Raw genomic sequence first — 21,689 nt, 5'->3', positions numbered from 1 at the left:
TGCTTCTTCCCCTATGCCGCCTATTGGTACTAGTGGAGTAAGATTGACCTCAAATACAGAACCTATAGGTATAACCTTTTGCTCAATACTAGAATCGACAATTGAAGTATTTGAGGCTGCATCAATCAGAGATACATGATAGAAAGAATTGTCCTATTTACAAACTTCACCTTCAATAAGTGTAGATTTATTTCAATAGTGTTTTTTCTTTTTATTCTGAATCATGTGTTTTTCTCCTAAGACTGAGAGTGGTAAATAAATAAATAAAGTCAAATCACGCCATTTCGTGAATGCCTCTTGGACTAATTCAAATTATTTTTAGGTGGAAAAACTTAAATCCAAGTTGATCCCAATTTTAAAAATGAGTAGCCCCTTTCTCTTATTCCCTTCCTTGGATCCTATCTTTCTTTATTGAGCAAATTGAAATTAAGATGTCCTCCTTTGACCAAAAGATATTTTCTAAATTTGCAAGTTCCTAGAAGGAATTGAGTGTGGATGCGGCTCACCTACCTAAATATGACAACATAGAATAACGGCATTCAAGAACAACCCCAACATGCAATACTGTTAATTACTCTTTTGGACGTAACCTACACTACAAATCACATTGGGCCCATATGATGCCCTTGATAGGCCATGCCCATGCGTTCCTCGCCTAGCCAACAATGAGCGTGCATGGTGAAACCTGCTAGTTACGTATTTAGATTCCCATCTTTTTCCTTTCCAGATGAGTACAAAGACGTGCATGTGAAGGAAGTACTCTTGAAAAATGGGGGCTGTAGATGGTTTCAAACTGATCCTTCCAGGACAGGAAAGTTCTTGAAAATGGCAGCTGTAGATGCTTCCAAATAAACCCTTTTCACCACAGGAATTAATGACCTAATTTTTGTCGGATATAACATTAGACGAGGTTTGACCCAAAATAGAACATTTAAAAAAAAATTCTAAACACTAAACTTGCTTTCAAAATAATATCCAATTTAATGCACCTGTGTCACATAAGTTGTTATGTCATAAAACCATAGTTAGTGACTACGATTTTCACATAAGTTGTCATGTCATAAAACCATAATTAGTGACTATGATTTTATTTTTTTAAAATGGTTAGAAATTATAGTCATCAACCACGGTTTTAACTTTAAGTTTAAAGCCGTAGTTGGTGACTACAGTTTTGACTTCTTTTAAAAATGGTCAAAGCCATAGTCTCCGATTGCGACTTTTAACTTTATATATATTTATATATAACTTTAATTTTTTAAATAAAAATATTATATTATTTTGACTTTAAATAAACTTATTTCATTATTTAAAAAATAATAATATATGAAATTAAATAATTGATATTTTTAATTTGATATAAAAATATATTTTTTAAATTTTATTAAAACAATTGGCATTATATTTAATATAAAAATATTTAGTTAATTAAAATTAAATATAAATAAAATATAATAAATTATATTTATTTAAAATAAATAAATTATAAATGCCTATTTAGAAAAAAATATAAATTATTATATTAATTAGTAAATTTTTATATATTATATGTAACTGGTATTATTATAAAGTTAAAGTTACAGTTGGTGACTACGACTTTGACCATTTTTAAAAGAAGTTAAAACCGTAGTCATCAACTAGTACTTTAAACTTAAAGTTAAAATCGTGGTTGATGACTACGGTTTTATAACATGACAATTTATGTGGTATAGACGTATTAGATTGGACATTATTTTGGAAACAAGTTTAGTTCTTGGAATTTTTTTTTAAATGTACTATTTTGGGTCAAAACTCACTTTCGACAGCCATCAACTTATAGTACTATTGTTCACAGGAGATCAGATAAAAAATAATTCTTAACTTTTACTTTGCATGCTCTCCATACTTTTTTTTTTATAAAAAAAATATTATATAAATAATTCTGAAGCTTATAAGTGATTATAATTAGATTTTTTTATAAAATAAGGAAAATTCATAAGAATATCTTTATAAAAATTCTAAATCATAAAGAGAAAAGTTCTTAGATTTTTTTATAAACTAATTAAGCGCATAATGTGCCTTTTAATTTATAATATTATATTTATTTATAAAATAAGAAAAGTTATTAAGAATATTTTTATAAATATATATATTTAGGTAATGAGTTTGAGATGAACTTATAACGATACAAAGTGGGTAATGAACTTATAAAGATACAAAGTGGATAGAGATGAAAATAGGTTTTGGAAGAATGATAGATAGGCATAAAGTATAGAGGCTCATGGTTCAAGGTATAAATACAAAAAAAAAGAAATATAAAATGTTTAGAGATTCAATAATTATATTTATTTATATCATTTATAATATTCTTTATAATATTGTAAAACAATTATATTTTATTAATGGATGTGGATATGATTGATCAAAATTTTGTATAATATTATATACCATTTGTGTGAATTGTTTTATATTTATGTTTTTGACTTAGTATTGCATTAAAGTTTGCACTAGCACATTAGTAGGGCATTTCGCTATCATTTTCATTCTCACACCAGTGGACAAAATCTAGCCACTTTTTTGTCAAGAGAGGTCATAGTATAATGACTACTTAAAAGATCTCTCTTACAAATGTGGACAAAATCTAGCACTTAAGGAGTTCAAGATATGCTATGGGCTACTTAAGAAAAATCAATAGGAAATTTGAGAAAGGTTTCATGTAAGGATAAAAATATCGGTAATTATAGATATATCGATTATTAGATTTTACAGATATATTGGGATATATCAGAAATTATTAGTGAATATTTTAATAAAAAAAATTAATTAAAATTCATGAAAATACTTGAAAAAACTTAAAAAAAATGATAAAACAAGAAAAAAAAATACATATATTGAAAATATATATTTGTAACTTGTAACAGTAGGCAATAATATGCTAATTTAAAAACACATTAATATTAGAATGGTAACATGTTTAATTTGAATATATTGAAGGATAAAAAAAACAATGATATTTAAATAAATATTTTTTAGTTAAAAATATTAATATTTTATTTATAAATTTATATTTGTTTTTTATTTAATTAGTATACAAAATACATAATAAAATAATTAAAATGAACTTATTTATAATAATATTTTAATTAATTTATAATATAATATTTATAATTTATTAAAAGATATTATAATACATATTAAAACTATTATAATGTAGAAAAAAATATATACATTACATATATATATAATTCTATATACGATTAAAATCACAAATTCTCATATCAGTCCTCTTCCATGACAATCCTGTGTACTCGGGTTGCCAATAAAAGCTGTCCTTGACAACTTGAGAGAACAAAACTGTTCAAAATTGCCAATAAAGGCTGTCCCACATCGACAAAATGAGAGAACAAAACTGCCTATTAAATTCGTGGTGCCTCTCTCATTCACGCCGGCTATGCCTCTGAGAAATGACAATATGTGATGCCTATTGGCCCAACAAAGCATAACAAATAGGAAATGCAAAGCAATTTGGGAAAAAAGGCTGCAAAGTGGAAATATCCCAAATATTTTGCGACATTGCAAACCTTCTACTACAGTACTGCCCTCTATTTCCTACACTGGCTAGACATTTAGTGGATGGCTAAAAAAGCAAATTTGTTTATTATGCAAAATCAGTACAATCATTTTACCACCTAAAATGTCCATCTCTAAGTTCCAATACATGGACAAATCCAAAACCTTCCAGATTTTGGGGTTTCTCTTTTCTGTCTTCTCCTATCTGCCTCTCCACATTAGCTTCAAGTTGCAGAGACCACGACCAATACCATGTAAAGTGTGTATTTCAAGAAAGATAATGCCATAAATATACTTTTATTATTTTTTCTTACATCTAGCTCGGTCATTCCATGCACAATTGAACTTTTGAGACGAATGATACTTCTTCCTGGTGTTCTGAAAAATTCTTGCTGCTTCTTCCTGCCATTTGTTTGCTGTCTTTTTTTTTTCCTGAATTTTTGGCGAATGTTTCTCCTTTCTCTCTAAGATTCCAGCAGATCCTCAAATGAGCTTTAGTATCTTGGACATGGAGAAAGGGCTAGCTGCGGAAGAGGATGGCCTGGTTTGGTGGGAGAGAGAGAGAGATTTGTACGTAGAATTTTTGTGGGTATATTCATTGGAATCAGCTGGAAAAGAAGTAAAGAAGGTAGATAAAAAAGTAGGTGGTGGTAGTGGAAGTTAGCACACATTCCTTAACTAGTACTATCAAACATGCCAATGAAAAAAGAAAGCAAGCAAAGAGCATAGAGGGCCAAGGACAAGCACTTAAGGCAGATGGGAAAGCACATTGTAATGGCTAAGAAGAAAGCAGTGACAGCAAATAATATAGCCAATTGTTCCAGCACTCTTGCTGCCCTCAGAGACTTGGATATCACGAATCTGCTAATAAAAGCCGAGGAGAATGCAAACACGGTAGCAACAGAAAGCCAATGGCAGGCTAGAGAGGGTTGGAGCCGAGGTTGGAACGCCGTCTGAGATGCTATTTGAGTGGCCCAATTACAGCAAGAATTAATAACCAACATTGGCCAGTGCTGCTCATTCCGCTCACCATGACTATAAGCCTCCACAACCTGATGAGTCACTGGTTGAGCCACCTCCTCAGGGTAAGGCAGTGACGGCGGTGGGGATGGTGGCGGTGGCGGTAGCGGTGACAGGGTCGGCAACGACTCCACCGCTTGCGGTCGAAGTGGTAGCAAGAATTGCCTCATTCTTCTGTTAATACAGCAGAAAATTTCTCTAACCTTCCGTGCAAACTCCGCTAGGAACTCCATGATTTCCTTTCATTTAAAAAATTCAATGTTAATACGTGTATATATATATGATTACCCACCAACAAATATTCATTCTCTTTACATTTTCCTGACTCCCAGCCATCCGACAAAACGTGTAAATAGTTTCTGTACTTTTAAAATGATGATCCATGAAAGTCAATGAAAATGATGATCAACGTAGTCTGCAAGATCTTGGACTACAACCCAGGTATATCTCATTAATTCTTGAAAACATTTCTATTATTTTTCTTGACCACTTCCTTAATCAGCTTTCTGGTTTTCATATAGAACTGACTAACCAACCTTCAACTACACAACTACATGTAGCTAATCTACAGCTGTTATAACTTCTGATTTTAGTTGAGAGATTTGAAGCTGAATCTTGAGGATACTCTTGTCGTCTAATCGAGTCAACCAATTAAACTAAGTCTAACAGTTTGAAGCCCTCTACGCTTGGGCTAGTTTGACCGAGATAATTGAAATCCATGATTTCCCGTGCAACAATTGGTCTCTGATTTCGATTCTTTGTTTTATCTTATTTTCCAGAGGTTGAAAAGTAAACGCCGCAAAGTGATATATCCCTTGATGGTTTCAAATCTCACCAAAATTCTAAACTATATGTCCCGAATTTTAAACTATTAAAAGTGTACGACAAACAAATATTAACTTTCATTCCCCATATTAAAAAAAAGGAAAATAATAAGAAAAATGGTTTTATTATTTTTTATTTATTATAGAAAATATGAAAAAATTAAATATAATAATTATTATTTTTTATATATTTTTAAATTATTTAATCTTTATATAAAATAAATAAATTAAATTAAATGAGTTTAAAATATTATAAAATAATATTTTATTTATTTTAATCTATTTTTATTTTATTTATCTTTTCTTTTCCTCTACTTTTCTCCTTGCATTTTTCTTTAATTTTTCTTAAAAACCAAATTCGATCATGAACACAAGAAGGAAAGCATGAAGTTGCAATCTTCATATATATTATCATGCTTTTCTTTTTTGAAAAAGAGATGTAGACAAGCTTGATTGGATATTTAATTACTATTAGGCATCCCTTAATTTGTTTCATTGTGAATCTTTTAAAAACAAAAATGAATTAATGGGCGTGTGAAATTAATTGTGAATTAATATTTTAAAACAAAATTGAATTGGCTCACACATTCAGATTTCTTCATTGCTTGCTTTGAGTCATCATCTTATTTAATTAGCATCTGCGCATAGGTGCACATGTATATATGTTATCATTGATTTATCATCACCACTGTTGGTGCCCGAATTCTTCTCTCCCTTTTCTCTCAATTCCCCGTGTCGACTTCCTTCGTGATTCCCCTTTTTATAGACTGAAACCCCACGATTGCACGTTCTTTAGTTCCATCATACTGCGCCATATTGGGGTGACTAGCTACGTTTGCCGGTATTTTCTGCGCTGCTCCTGAAGTGGACAATACTCGTGTTCTTATGAACACGGATATTGAATCGTGTTCTTATGAGCACCAGCCGAACGTTCGTGAATTTAAGTCGTGCTCTTTGGAGCACGGCCTAATCGTGTTCACTACGACTAGGGCCAGCTGAAAAATTGTTGCACTTTTCGGTCAATTTTTCTCCTTTCTCTCTACAGTTTCCACCAGATCCCTAATGAGCTTTAGTGTATTGCGGAGAAATAAGTGGAGATGGGGATGCAGGAAGGGCTAGCTGCGGAAGAGGATGGCCTGGTTTGGTGGGAGAGAGAGATTTGTAAGCAGAATTTGTTAGCTGTAAAGATCTTTTTACAGTTTATACTTTAAGTAAACATTAAATAAGTATGCAAATAAAATAAATGAAATTACAGAACTTACTTTAATTCTATGAATCCGAGTCCAGTGACAACACTGTTTCTTTAAGACAATTTTATTCCCTCTCTGGTGCTCAAGGTAGTGAATAAATGTCTCCCAAGATAGAACGGATTTTCAGTTCTACAGAAGCAGCACTTCAATCTGTAGAACACCACGAACACAACTTATGTTTTGTACTCGAACTGCAGGAATTGATTGAATTTTTTTAATGCCGGGGTAGAAAGTCTATTTATAGACTTCCTGGTGTCTGTTTAGAATAGGTATAAACTTATTCGGAATAGACACGTATCTGTTTGGAATAGGTATACTTATTCCCGAATAGGCACACTCTAACAGCCGCGTCCAAATAGCCGTCCAGATACAATGAATCTTAATTATGAAAAGCCAACGGATAACCCAGTTACAAATATACCATTTCAAGTGGGTGACTTTGGAGTCAATTTTCTTATTCAATACTTAATGGATTTGAACAAATAAATATACCACGTTATACTCCTCACGGAGGAGAACGCGTTGGTGCGTGGTCCCGACATTTTCGGAGTGTGGGTCACGCTTTTAATTAAGCCCCAAGTTGCTCAATTATTATTTTTTCAAACTCATTTCCAACAGAATTTTCATTGGCATCGGCTGGAAAAGAAATAAAGAAGATAAAACCAAGAGGCAATAGTGGGAGCAGCACATTCCTTAACTAGTATTAAAACAGGCTAATGAAAAAAGCAAGTAAGCAAAGAGCATAGATGGGCCAGGACAAGCACTCAAGGCAGATGGGAAAGGTCATTGTGATGGCCAAAAAGAAAGCAGTGACAGCAAATAATATAGCCAAGTGTTCCAGTACTCTTGCTGCCAGCGGAGACTTGGATATCACAAATCTGCCAATAAAAGCCGAGGATAATGCAAAAGCAGTATAGAGAGGATTGGAGCCGTGGCCCAAGTACAGCAAGAATTAATAACTAACATTGGCTCGTGCTGCACATTCTGCTCACCATGACTATGAGCCTCCACAACCTTATCAGTCACTGCTTGAGCCACCTCCTCCTCCTCCTCCTCTGCCATGTTATCAGGGTAAGGCAGTGATGGCGGTGGGGACGGCGGTGGTGGCAGAAACGGAGTCGGCAACAACTCCACTGCTTGTGGTCGAAGTCTTAAGAATTGCCTCATTCTTCTGTTAATCCAGCGGAAAATTTCTCTAACCTTACATGCAACCTTCATTACGAACTCCATGATTGTTTCTTTCATTTCAAAGATTCAATATCTATATATATGATGATGCACCAAAATTTTTTTATTTGCTTTACATTTTCCTGACTTTGAACTCCTATAAGAAGTGTAATTTCCGCACTTTTGCAGGGAAAGTACCAGCTGAACGGAAGTTTACATGGTTGAATAATTTTTGTCACAATTTATCCTAATTCAGTCAAAAGTTAAAAGAATTAATATCCTAAGCTTATAAAATTAAAGCTCTCCACACTTGGGCTAATTTGACCGAGGTCATAATGCCATTAAAATGAATTTGGAACCCATTATTAAAAAGTGCATTTGTCGAAGTTATTGCATATATTGACTTAAGATTACGGGGGAGACCTTGATCCTAGAAGGTTTATAACTAGTTATTAATTTGCTTTTTTTTTTTTGGTAAAGTTATTCATTCTAGGATATGGTGCTATAATCCATGATAGAGTATTTGGTAGTTAGCAATATTCAACTATTTGATTAGAAAGCTTTATGAAACAATTACTTGGCCTTGAGCAAGGAAACATATTGCTACATTGTGATACTCAAAATGTCATTCTCTTCAAAGAATCAAGTTTTTTATGTAAGAAAAAAACATGTTAGATATGAAATATCATAAATTCATATAGTAAATTTTATAAGAATAGATCATTGTTATAAAAAATTCATGTAGGAGAAGGCAACTAATATGTTGACCATAATTATTCCTTGGCATAAGTCCAAGCATTTTTCATTTTAATGAAGTGGAAGATTGGGTATATTCTTACCCATAAAGGAATACAATCTAACACCTTGGAAAAAGTATATGTGAAAATATTGACAAGTTTGAGAATTTAAGTCCAGACGAAAATTCTTAAGAAATATTTAAAGTTTCCTTTCCGACTTATTTATAAGTCTTCAATATTTTTCCATTTGAATATTGTTTGGTAATGAACTTTCCTATCATTATGGAGGAATTCCTTCATACATGATAAGGTTTTGTTATAGAAATTAGTTGATTTTTATATAAAATATGTATTCCTATAAAATCAAGAAAGAACATGAAGTGACTTTGGTTAAAATGACGAATTTTTTTAGATGTTCACTAGTTTTAGTTTAGAAAAGCTGATTTTATGATAGATACTTCATTATTGTCTTTGGTGATTATTATAGGATTTGTGAATGTATTTATCACTTTGGCATAAATGTATATTTTTAATAGCATTAATTGGTAGAAGGAAATTGTTTCTTCAAGCTTATGTTTAGATGTTCATAAGGCATGTAATGGATTATGTTAACCTCACTACATGCATTTATTTGAAATATTATTTATTCTTCAAACTATTTATACAATTTTTCAACCCCTTGAACAATTTTACCCATCATTATTTACAATACTATATGATGTAAGTTGTGATAGTGTGTTTATTTATTATGATTATTATTATTATTATTATTATTATTTGTCATGTGATCATAGGGTCCTCTTCTTGGTTGATAACTAGCAAAACGTGTCCTCTAAATGTAACAACATGCTCTTTGCTTTTATAAATGCTCATACATTTTTACCAATAATATTCTATGTGCCAATTTTTCTCTTTTGTTGTCATGGATGGTGAAATTAATGCATCAATTGAAGGGTTGATATAGTGAAATAAAAGGTATTATATAGAGATGGATGGGCCCTTATTGTTGTGAAAGTAGGTATTCAATACTTTGTCCAATGACAAATATTTTGAAGAATACGTACGGATTGACTTGACTATAATATTTGGCTATTGGCATCCCCACGATGAAGACAAAGCGAATTGAATCTTCGCATATCCTTTGGATAAAATCAATTAATTTAATTTCAACAGTAACCACAACAATAATATATGTGGAAGAGCTTCCAATGGGCGAAAAGTTTCACCCTTGTTAATAAGTTAATTTATTTTTTTAACCGAAAGGAAAAATGCAAAAGAAAACCAATCCAAAGTGGGTAAAGTGAAAGTAATTAGATTATTCTTTTCAACTAAAGGAGATTGATTAAATATTGACCTTTAATTTCATGGATAGTCTTTTGGAGGAGTACTTTGAATAGATATTCATTTTCTCAATTTCATAATTACACATCACTTAGAATCCATTTGAAAATGATCTTGATTACGTCGCTTTAAATTTGTAAATTTGTAGGTCAAAGGTTCTTGTAATCAAGTTGACTGCAAAGTAAGGTTAAAACTATAAATGTTTCAAATCAAGTTAATGGGTTTAGAGTTTGTCCGAAAGTGTTTTTAAAAAACACTTTCTCTAAAAAAATGTTTTTGGAGAAAAAAAAAAGAGATATTTGCTAAAATTTAGAAAATATTTAAAAAAATTGAAAAACTACTTATACTACTCCTTGGAAAAATATTTGATGAGAGATTCTTCTAAAAACACTTTTAAATGAAATGCTTTGAAAAAAATACATTATCAAACACACTTTTAAGTTTTCTTAAAATATATTTTCAATAAAAATTCCAACAATGAAAGTAAAGAATCATTACCTCAAATACTTGAACTTTTTGAAGACTTAAGAAATCTTAATCAGGTTTGTTATACTTCATTCAAGATGTTGGGGGTCGAGTTTGCCTGTCATATATTTAATCCTATTATGTGATAAATAACGAGTGTGCTCTTATTATATATTTAATCTTGTTATGTTTTTAAGTATATTTTTTTAATACTTACAATTTAGACAAGTTTTTTTTTAGAGTTTTATCATTGTAATTTTTTTTTTTAATTAATGGATTCGTGAGTGTTAGTGCATTTTGTGGACGTATGAATCATATTGATTGTCGAGCTATATTAAAAATTTATATCAAAATCACTTTCATGACTTATATATTCTCCACGTAAGTTTCGTTAATTGGACATGCTCTATCGAGTCTCCACTAAACTTAATTAAAAATTTCAAAATCAACTTTGAAATCATTATCTCTTGGTGGTGTCATACAGCAAACGTACAAACGTACTTTACTCGCCTATATGTGGCAAATGACTCCGTTGTCTTCCGGCCAATCCTCACCCAGGTCCCAACTATTGGAAACGCACGTAAAACTCCACAAATCTAGTAAATTCGTTACCTTATCTTAATGAAAATTAATTGCGGACGGTGGGACGCTCATAGCTAGGGCCCTCCAGTTGGTGCACCTGAAGCCATTTGTTGTAAAAGCGAGGGGAAGTGAAGTGCCGGTAACCCCAAGATTCTGGAATTTATGTATGCCAACCATGCAATATATTTGATGCATCAGGACAAGTTGACTCAAGCAAGCTTAAGACGCCAAGCTTTGTTATTTTGAAGAATAAAGATTGATCATCTTTAAGACCTACGTGGGAATAGCTTTTAAGAACAAGGAGAAACAATTATTGTTGTTATGCTTTGACAAATGTAGTTTAAAAAATATTTTTATTAAACGTGAAGATTTAGTTCTCGAATTAGTATACCATTTTTCTTTGAAATATAGACTCATCATTGAAAATTCTATCCAAATGTTTTTCAAGTTTATCCTTATTAATTTTAAATAATAAATTTATTTATTAAATATTCAAATTCAAAAATATTACAAATTAACATATAAAATTACATACAAAAATTACAAACTATTTACTATAGTAGATGTGAGCAAATTAAATAATAGAAATTTGAGATATAAAATGAGTTAGTTATTTTAATTTAATATTTTAAAGTTTTCTTTTTTTAAGTAGTAAGTTATTTTTAAAATATATTTAATCTATTTAACGATTTAAATTAAATTATTAAGTTATATTAAACTATTAAATTAATTTATCAAATTAACTTGTCTAAATTTTGATTATGGAAACTTACTTTATTACTTGGATATATTTTTTATTTTCAATTTCCAAAATAGAAAATGCTAATAACTTCTACATAAAATATAAAATATTTTAAAGACTTATTTCTAAAATGCAAGGTTTTATAAAAATAATTAAAAAAAATTATTGTCTCAAATTTTAAAATTCTCGAAAGTAATTTTTAAAAATGTAGGGTAAATCTATATAAAATATTATAATTTTTATACAAGTTTGTACTTTTAAAAAATATATATATATGAGACGAAATCTTAATTAATTAATATTGTACCAATTTTGGAACCGATGCAAGACTGGTTGAATAATGAATGAAGCACCAATCCACATGACTAGGCAAAGTTAGTCCACCTCACCATCCATGTTGCGCCAATGAACATGTAAAGATTCAACATCATTAGTTATTCCCCGATGCGCTACACCATGTAAAGATTCGAAGACTAGTGATTTCGTCAATCCAGATCCGAATCCTCCACTAGTCTTTTTAATCCCCACACCGAGAAAAAGGAAAAGAAAGAAAAGGAATTAACATTGGGTGAGACGTCATAGCCTTTTTAACGCATCGTCTCATCCAAAAATCAAAATATATACTTAAACATCTTGTAGGTAAAGGTGATATCATGTCTCTCTATATAAGGTACAATTGGATGCTTCTATATGATCATCATTTCAGCCTGCCTTAATGGATGTTGTAAACAGCCTCCAACAATTCTTTCGCTCATTTAGTGTAGGAGTAATTATCAACCAGTTCTGGGCTAGACTCTTCACGCCTGGAGTGGAGCCACCACAACCTCAACCAGTTCCCCCAGATAACCAGGACTGGGCAGCGGTAATTATCGCTTGTTGCTTTACATCCTCCATTGAAATAGCAGTGCAACGTCTTCAACTCCAGTCCCAACCCCCTTTATCATTCTGTTTTCTTTCCATGGCTATGGTCTTCGCATTTTCCTCACTCTTTGTTGGAAAATATATCGTCTCCAGGTTTAGGAGGGCTGCCCAAGTGTTGGAGCACTTGGGTGTGTTCTCTGCAGTCACGGCATACTTCTTAGCCATCACGGTGTCGGTTCCACTGTGCCTCAAGTGCATCTCCTGGGTCATCTATGCCTTTTGTTGGATCTCTATTTTCATTTGCAACAGTCCTAAACTATTCAACACCTCCACGGACTGAGTCCACTCAGGATGACTCCGGTGGAGGTTGAAAGGGAGAGCTCTGTTGTTGATCCCGTTTCCAAATATGAATAGCGATGGAGGAGTGTTTTCTAATGTTCTAGTTTGGATGTCGATAGAAATAATTAATTCCAATAAAGGTTTGATTAATTAACTACTTATTTATAAGAGCTTGGGGTCAACAGATGTGATAGATGAGTCATGAGATGGTAATATGCTAGTGCTGGAGGAAAATATATCACTGGTATTTAGCCCTTTCAAACTCAAAAGTAATAAAGTAACCTAAAAAGTCATCAAATTCACGAAGTTACATCACAGAATGGAAATTTTTTCCCCACTTCTTTAACTTTTTTCTTTTTGGAATTGTGGTTCTATTATTATACTTGTTCATACTTTAATCATTTCTTTTATACCTTGATTATTAAATCATTACATATTTTCCATCCTACCTAAGTGGTGTTTGTTTTTTACTTAATTCTAAATAGAACCTTAATACTTAATAGTATTAAATATTAGGTTGTTTATTTTTGTAGTATTTTATTTCTATTAAGTATTAAAAAGTAAAAAAAACCATTGTGTTATTTTTTTTATTTAGAAAAAGCCATATATTTTGGTTTTTTTTATTTAGTAAAAAGTTTATAATAAGTCATGAAAAAGTAAAAAAACAAACAATCTAAATTCTAAAACTGAATGGTTTTCAGCAAAAAGCCAAAAAAACAAACACCACTTAAGCATCTCCATCTTATCCTCATTTTACGCTACCAAAATTAGATATAGACATTTGATTACATTATTAAAATTAGACAAGGATATTTCATATATATTAATCAAATCATGCACACTTAAGCAGAAAAAAAAGAAAAGAAGAAGAAGATTTTCAATGTGGTTCGATGATTAATGTGATCTTTACGTCCATGAAATGCACTAGCACTTAAGAATCCACTGATAAAAAGAAATGAGAAGAGTTGCAATGATGAACTCTCAAAAAATGCTTCTCCATTGCGATTGTTTAAATAAATAATGCCTTAAAATATAAAAGGATGAAATATATAGTAAGGACGGATTCGTTATTCGTCACATAAAAAAAACTTCTTTAACAGGTATTGTCCCCTTTAACCCCCTAAGTTGATTAGACAGATCATCCCTACGAGTTCAACGGAAAGTTCGACTCTCAACATCCCAAATAATTTTTCTTTGTAAAGTAGAAAGAACAAAATATGGAAACCTTTAATGCGCAAAAATGATTCTAGCGCGTCATGATATTGTAAAGGATAATATCTCCACTCTCCTCTTTCCCTCTGGTTACACTAATCCCTATGATGATAAGCTGCTAGGAAATGTAAATGCCCTCAAAGGAATATTATTAATATTAAATTAAGTGTTATCCATTACTTCATTTTTTCTTTTCCTAATCGCCACGTAAAAGTACCTTAGAAATGTCCACCATATTTTATGAAAAGTTGTTAATATAGATAAGAAAGGAAAGACCTTGCCTTTTGTGAGTGTGAACTCAAAGGCAATACGTGGATAGCACAACAAGAAAACATAAATAAATATAAATTGACTAGTGCAAGACAAAAAAAGTTTGACATAATGGATTAAAAAAGACAAAATAAAAGGTGAAATCTAGCGAAAAACTCTTCTTAACCCTCAAGACGCTTTAGTTTATAATAATTGATTTGTTAATTTTTAATAATTGGATTTATGATATTCTAATACGATATCATCAATTCAATATGAACATTACGACAAAAATATCAAATAACACTGATCTCATCATATTACATGTGTTTCTCCACAAATGGTGTCCACCTTGGTACTTGAATCTTGTTCTTGCCATACTACAATCTCCTCACTATTAAACTTCACAACAGCTTGAAACCAATCACTATGATATTGATCAATGTATATTTTATAGTTAAAAGAGTAAATACCACGTTACATGTCTACTACCCATTCCTTGTTGATGTAAATATTGAATTTAGTAACAGTGATGGTCCATAAGATTGGTATGCAAAAATCTTGGTATATCTAGTAGTAGAGGTGGTGATTAATTTCTATTACTTCTTTTTTTAACCTTATTCAAGAATATTATACTACGATCATACAAAGAAAGAAATAAAAATATTTTTACCAAAAATATATAGATAAAAATATCATAAAATTAAGAGAATCAAATTAATATTAAGTAGTTTGAAGTCGTAAGCGCATGAAGTGTTTAAAAGCCCAAATGATACGGTCATGACGTACACATAGAATAATGATTGGATGATTAGCAAAGGCATGGCGTACCTTTGTCAAGTTTTGACATCATACATGATTTTGGATACCTTTCCATTTTGAGCAGAGACGTGGTGTTCGGGAACACAAGTGAGAGATCTTCTGTGATTCTAGCGATCCAATTCGAAATCTATCCGTGGAGCCCATTTGCTTCTTCATGGAAATAAGAGACCTAGGAGAATATATGCCCTTGAAGGTAAGACAAGTGGAGATGAGGCTTACTGGGGACAGAGAGTTGCAGCAATATTATTTTTCTATATATCCGCACCAACTCAGTTCGTAGGTATCTTCATTATTATTTTTCCAATACATGCAGGGTTGAGAATACGAGGCAAAAAGGTATGTACTAAATTTCAAGGACCATCAAGTTCCAAACTTTTCAAATCTGTACGGAAACATCGTGCAGGTACTTCTTGCTCATTCTCCCTTTTTATTTGTTTTTTATTTTATTTATTTATTTATTCTTGTGTATACGCGTGGTTTGACAAATCAAGCTGGCACCCATGCATGGGACTCCAAATGCATGCCCCACAGGATAGATTGTATTTATTTAGATGCATAGTGGAGGATTAATGGAGATGTATTAAATTATTATTATTATTATTTTACTGGAAACAACCAAGCTGATAGAGTGTCCGTACCACCGGGGTTTTTAATGACCCGTGAGTATAAAGTCTTTTATAAAATTATTAATTAAATGATAAAAAGGATGGTGAAAATCATGTGTTAATATTTTATTAGAAAAGTTGGTCAAAAGTTAATAATTTAAAATTTTCGTCACATCATATGCAAATAGTAGGAATTTCAAAAATTAAATTTAAATTTGAAGAAAAATTTAATCATAAAATAATTGAGAATATATTTTGGAAAAAATGAATATTAAGTATATTACGAGAATTAATTTAATTATTATTGGATAATTATGAGAGAATCGTAGTAAGAAAAACTTGGTAAAAATTTATATTATATCAAATTATTATAATTGATAATTAAAAAGAAATTGAATCGAATTTTATAACGAATCAATTTAATTTTTATAATTAGAATTAAACCTTTTAGAATTACAAAACATCAAACAAAATTGAAATTGAAATTAAATTAAGATTAAATTATGATATGTGAATTTAGAAAAGATATATAAAATGGGTAAATTAATTAAATGTGAATTTTATGATCTTAACTTTTGAAAGTTTGATGCAAATGAGGAATTTGATAAATGAAGTAAATTAAATAAAAATTATACTAAAAGGGGTGAGAATTTGATTTTTTTTAAATTAAATACCTAAATAATTGATGAAATTAAGTTTTAGAATATTACTTAAATTTTTGTTGGTAAATAATTATTGGTAAAATTAACAGGTTAAAGGTTATTATGAATTTCAACTTCTTGAATACCAAAAAATTATTTTATGTTTCAAATATTTTATGAAATTGAGTTTTATTTTATTTTATATAATTAATGAAATCATGTTTTAAATGAATTTTAGAGTAAAAATGTTCTAGGTAATTAAAGTCAAATGATTTTTTTTTAAAGCAGACATGTAGTAAATTTAATTAAGAATATAATGGTAAGGTGGAAAATCATAAGTTGAATATAATTTATAATTGTAAAGTGTGAAGTAAATAATAGTAGTTTAATCTATTATTAAAAAAAAAAATAAGGATGTGCATAGTATTTTCAAATTTGTTTAACAATGTATATATAAAAGTGGACTTGTTGTGCGCGGGAGGCAAAAGAAAATAAAAGAAAGAAAGAAAGGAAAGAAGGGGGGAGACGTAGGGGAGATGCAAGGAGGTCGTTGTCCACGTGCCTTTGCTGATCCGACGATGAAACGATTTTCGATCATGATGAAATTTCAGACAATGATAGTCTTCAACGTAGTGAACACTTATATGGAGTTGGATTTTCGATTCGACAGTTGGATTCTACTGTACAAGTAGAGGTGTGTTTTTCCTAAATTTCTCTCTCAATTTTTTTGGGACTTTTCGTTTTGCTTTTATTTACTTTCAAAAACCTCCATGAAAATGGGTGAGTTGTTGGGTTGTAGTAGATCATCATATAATTTTCATTTAGGTTGTTTTTGGAAACTTAAATATGTAAAATGATTCGGTTTTGCTTTGAAAATATTAAACGGGAAGTAAATGAAAGTTTAATGCAAGATAAAAATATTAGAATTGTTGGTATTTAATTGTTGTTCTTATGATAGAATTTATCCGATTGTTGTGATTGTGAATTTTTTGTTATTTTGGTTGATATATTTTTATGATTGTTATCATGTTAGAAATTATATAAATTTATTGGTGATATATTAGTATTGAAAATAATGGAAATTATTTGTTGAAAATTTTGAGTATTGAGATATGTTTAGAATGATTGTTTTAAAATTATTGATATGATTATAAATAAATAAAATAATGATATAAATGAGGTTTTTGTTAATATTTGAATTATTGGATTTTTTTTCCCAAATGTTGTGGTGGCTTAATTTTTGGAAATTGTTGTATTGGTTGTTAAAATTATTGATATTAATAGAAATAAATAAAATGATGATATAAATTGAGTTTTTGTTAATATTTGAATTATCGAAATTCTTTTTGGAATGTTGTGGTAGCATAATTGTGGGTAATTGTTGTATTGGGTGTTAAAATTTTGAGATTTTTGGGATTTTTCTTAGATATTTGTGGTTATTTAATTGTGGAAAAATCATTGTGTGGATTGTTGGGAATCATGAAACATAATGGGAGTAAATAAAATTACGTTTTAAAACTTTTGAATGTTAAAATATAATTTGATTGCATTTCATATGCATCATGGTTATGTGAAGAAAAAGAAAAATTAAAGAAATGGTTATGTGAAACTGAAATGAGAATGAAAAGATCCCGAAGATGACAAAAATGAAAAGAAAAAGGAAATGACAAATGGAAGGACCCTAAAGAGGGCGAATTAAGAAGGGAGTAAGATCCTTAAAATGAAAAACCGAAAAGTTTACCCTGGGAAGACTTCGAATGGGGAGTATATTTGGGTACGAATGCGTATCATTTGATGAAAACCCGATAACAACAATGCATTACTTGATTGCGTGTAAGCATTTGCATCATGTTTGTATTTGGAAGAAGAATTTATATTATTCATCAATGGTATGTTTAAATATATTATTCAAGACTAAAATGACGTGTTTATTTTGAAAATTTAGAATTGTTGATTTGTTAGACATGTGATTGAATAAGAGAAGTGATAATTTTGATTGGTTTAAATGTGTATAGTTGTGGTTCATTTAATGTATATAATGTAAATGCAAAATTACATTTTGGTATATGATTATGTTTTATTGACTTAGAAATTCTAACTCATATGGGCGTAAAATACCCTACTAAGCAATGTGGAAATGTTCACCATTTTATTTTCTAAAATTTTTAGATGCAGATATTGTTTATGAGGGACCACATGAAGATTCGAAAGTGTTTCAGAAAGCAAAATAATCATAATAATGATTGTATTTAAATTCTAGTACATTTTTTACATGTACTAATTTGAGTTATATGGACTTTTATAAGTTACATTATATTTTGTTAGCTTATAAAATATTTTGCAAATATTCTTTTGACCTAAAGATTATTATAAATATTAGAGCTTTTGGTGAGAAAATGATTAGTAGATTTATTATACTTGTGAACATGTTATGATTGGTTTTAAAGATAAATAAAATGAAGTTAAATAATATGATATAGTAAATTTTAGCATGATAAATTCATCTGGGATTAGATGTTGTTTTGTATCATATTATATTGCCGGCTTAGATAGGCCTAACCCTTAGGTCAAACCTGTGATTTGGGGTCATGTGTTATGGTTACCCACGATCCACGGGACGGTTTCCCACCAAGATGCATAGGAAGGAAATAAATAATGCGAGTGAGATAAAGATAACGGTTGGAGGCGAAGGAGAAGATTGAGTTTAGAAAGCTATTACAAAGGCTGATGATAAATAACTAGTTATTATTAGCTTGGGTCAGTTCAGTTTTCTCTGATACTCTGGTGAAGCAACTAGTGGGGTCATTCTTATTCTTGTGGAGGTAATGGCCTGAACTTCGCCAGCCTCTGCTATTTCGGGGACTCTCTCATCAGTGGATTGTTGTTGTTGTGGCGGTGGTGGTGGTGGTGGTGGCGGCGGTGGTGGCGGCGGCGACGACGACGATGGTGTCAACGACAACATTTTTGTTAAGCTGCAACCCAGAAAAGTGAAAATTCATGAAATTTTCCTGACGTGAGACTATAGTACTATAAACGATCTTTTATAAACGAATCAGTAATCATGAACTGTTGATGGGGGAACATGATTTTCTCGAAGTTGCCTATTAGTTTCTTTGCAAAGTGTAGCCACTTTCTTATCAGAAGGGAAAGGAAAGCAAAGATGAAAAGAACGTTTCATCATTTTTGTCATTTGGTTAGACTTGTCAGTCATCATGCAGGTTTTTATTTATTTATTTATTTTTAAATATTTTACATATTAAAATAAATTCTATAAAATACTATAGTAAATTAATTTCTATTTGTTTTGTTTTAAATGGGGCTATGATAGTTTATTTTCTTTTAATTTAAAAAGGGTACCTTGATAATTAATATATATTTTATTTTTTATAAATAGATTAGTTAATTTATTTGTGAATGAATTATAATTTGGTCTTAATTATTTTATTATTTTAATTTTACTTAAAAACTTAATTGTTGATATTTAAATTTAATTTTTTTTCTTTTTCCCATAAAATTAAGTAAAACCGAATTAAGTTTATTTCAAGGATAAGGTTCCAAAAGAGGCCAGCAAAGAACTCTATTTTTGAAGCTTATTATTTTTTAGTTTACTTAATCAAGATTGTCAAATGTTATATGCTATAATAAATAGAAGATAGAATGGATTTCTTGTTCTCATTTCCTACTCTTGCTAGTAAGTTATAAATTCATCATAATATTTTTAGTTGGCAAAATTATTAATCTGGTTTTTGAAAAGTTGGAAAAAAAATTAAAACAAAAATCAGAGTAGAAAAATGCAAGAGATTAAAGACCATCACCCTCAAATTTGTTCCATATGAAGTGAATAAGAATGTGAACAAATTATAATAAATTAAGAGGATTTTATTGCATTGATATATAAATAAAAGAATAAATAATTAATCAAAAAGTAAATAAGGATCTTTCCACCCATGGTTTCATCCCCGTGGAAAGGTCATGTGAGAGTTCTATATATTCTTTTTCATCCCCATGTACTATTCATACCGACATCAAAGACCTTTCTTTTTCAAGTCTATATTTTTTGCATTGCAATTATTATGATCCACATGACAAAAAAAAAAAAAATGAATTGATGTTTTTTCAGAAAAATATAAAATAATACAACTACCTGGATGAAAAGCAAACAGTAAGTCTCATAGGTAAATGTATATAATCAAATTTTTAATTCCTCGATCGGTTCCATATGGTTTTTAGAATAAGTTATACATTGAATTTAGATTATGAGATGACATATATAAAATAAGTAAAGGTAGGTTAAAAATATCATACAAACTATTATTATTATTATTCAATTAATGGATGGGGAAGCTATATATATATATATATATATATAAGAATTTTTCAAACCTTTAACCTTGGAAGAGACTTTACAAGGATTAATTATTGGAAGTTGGAGAGAAGTTGTTCTCCAGTGCTTTCACCTTTTAAGGTTGGTGATAATTAGTTGGCAAATATGTTTGTTTGATTTATGTTTGTCAAAGAATCTTAGACATCATGATGTTTCACTGCTTTATTAAAATCCAATATCCATGGACACCGCGTGAATTCACTGTGAAGCAAATCGATTAGTAATAGGGTTTAATATGAATAGGAGCAAAATCAATTAAATAATTGGCTATAGTTAAATATTAATTTTTATTTTTAAAGTATGAGAAAAACAAGATAAGAAATAGAAATAATTTTAGTAATTTCTTCTACGTTTTACAACCAAATAAAAATGCAGGCCGTGATGTTTTTGTATGCTTGTTTTTAAGTTAAAAAACAAAAAAGGGTTTTATAGTATTGTAGAAAAATAAGGGTGTTTGGAATTATTTAAAAAAAAAAAATTCAAAAAACAAAAAACAAAAAATTGTTTAGATAAGTTGTTTTAAAAATAATTTTCTATTTTGATTTTATAAAAATATTATAAATTTAATTTTTATAACATTAATTTGATTTAATTCAAATCTTATTCAAAATAAAAATAATTTTTAATCATAAATAAATTAAAAATACATAGTTTTTAATAATATATGAGTAGTAATATAAGAATAAAATCATAATTTATATTTTTTATAAAAAAATATTTTAATATATATTAGAAAAATATGGATATTAATATGATTGTAGAAGCAGTTTTATGAATTTTTAAAAACATAAAACTAGTTTTTAATCGCACATCCAAACAGTTCATAGTTTCTCAAAATTAAATTTTAATAATTACATTTCTCTTCACTTGGCTTCTACGCCATCAATTAAAATTTTTGACAT

The sequence above is a fragment of the Vitis vinifera genome, chromosome 17, assembly GCF_030704535.1.
Source record: "Vitis vinifera cultivar Pinot Noir 40024 chromosome 17, ASM3070453v1".
In the NCBI taxonomy this organism is placed as follows: domain Eukaryota; kingdom Viridiplantae; phylum Streptophyta; class Magnoliopsida; order Vitales; family Vitaceae; genus Vitis; species Vitis vinifera.
Note: the sequence above shows the minus strand (reverse complement) of the source record.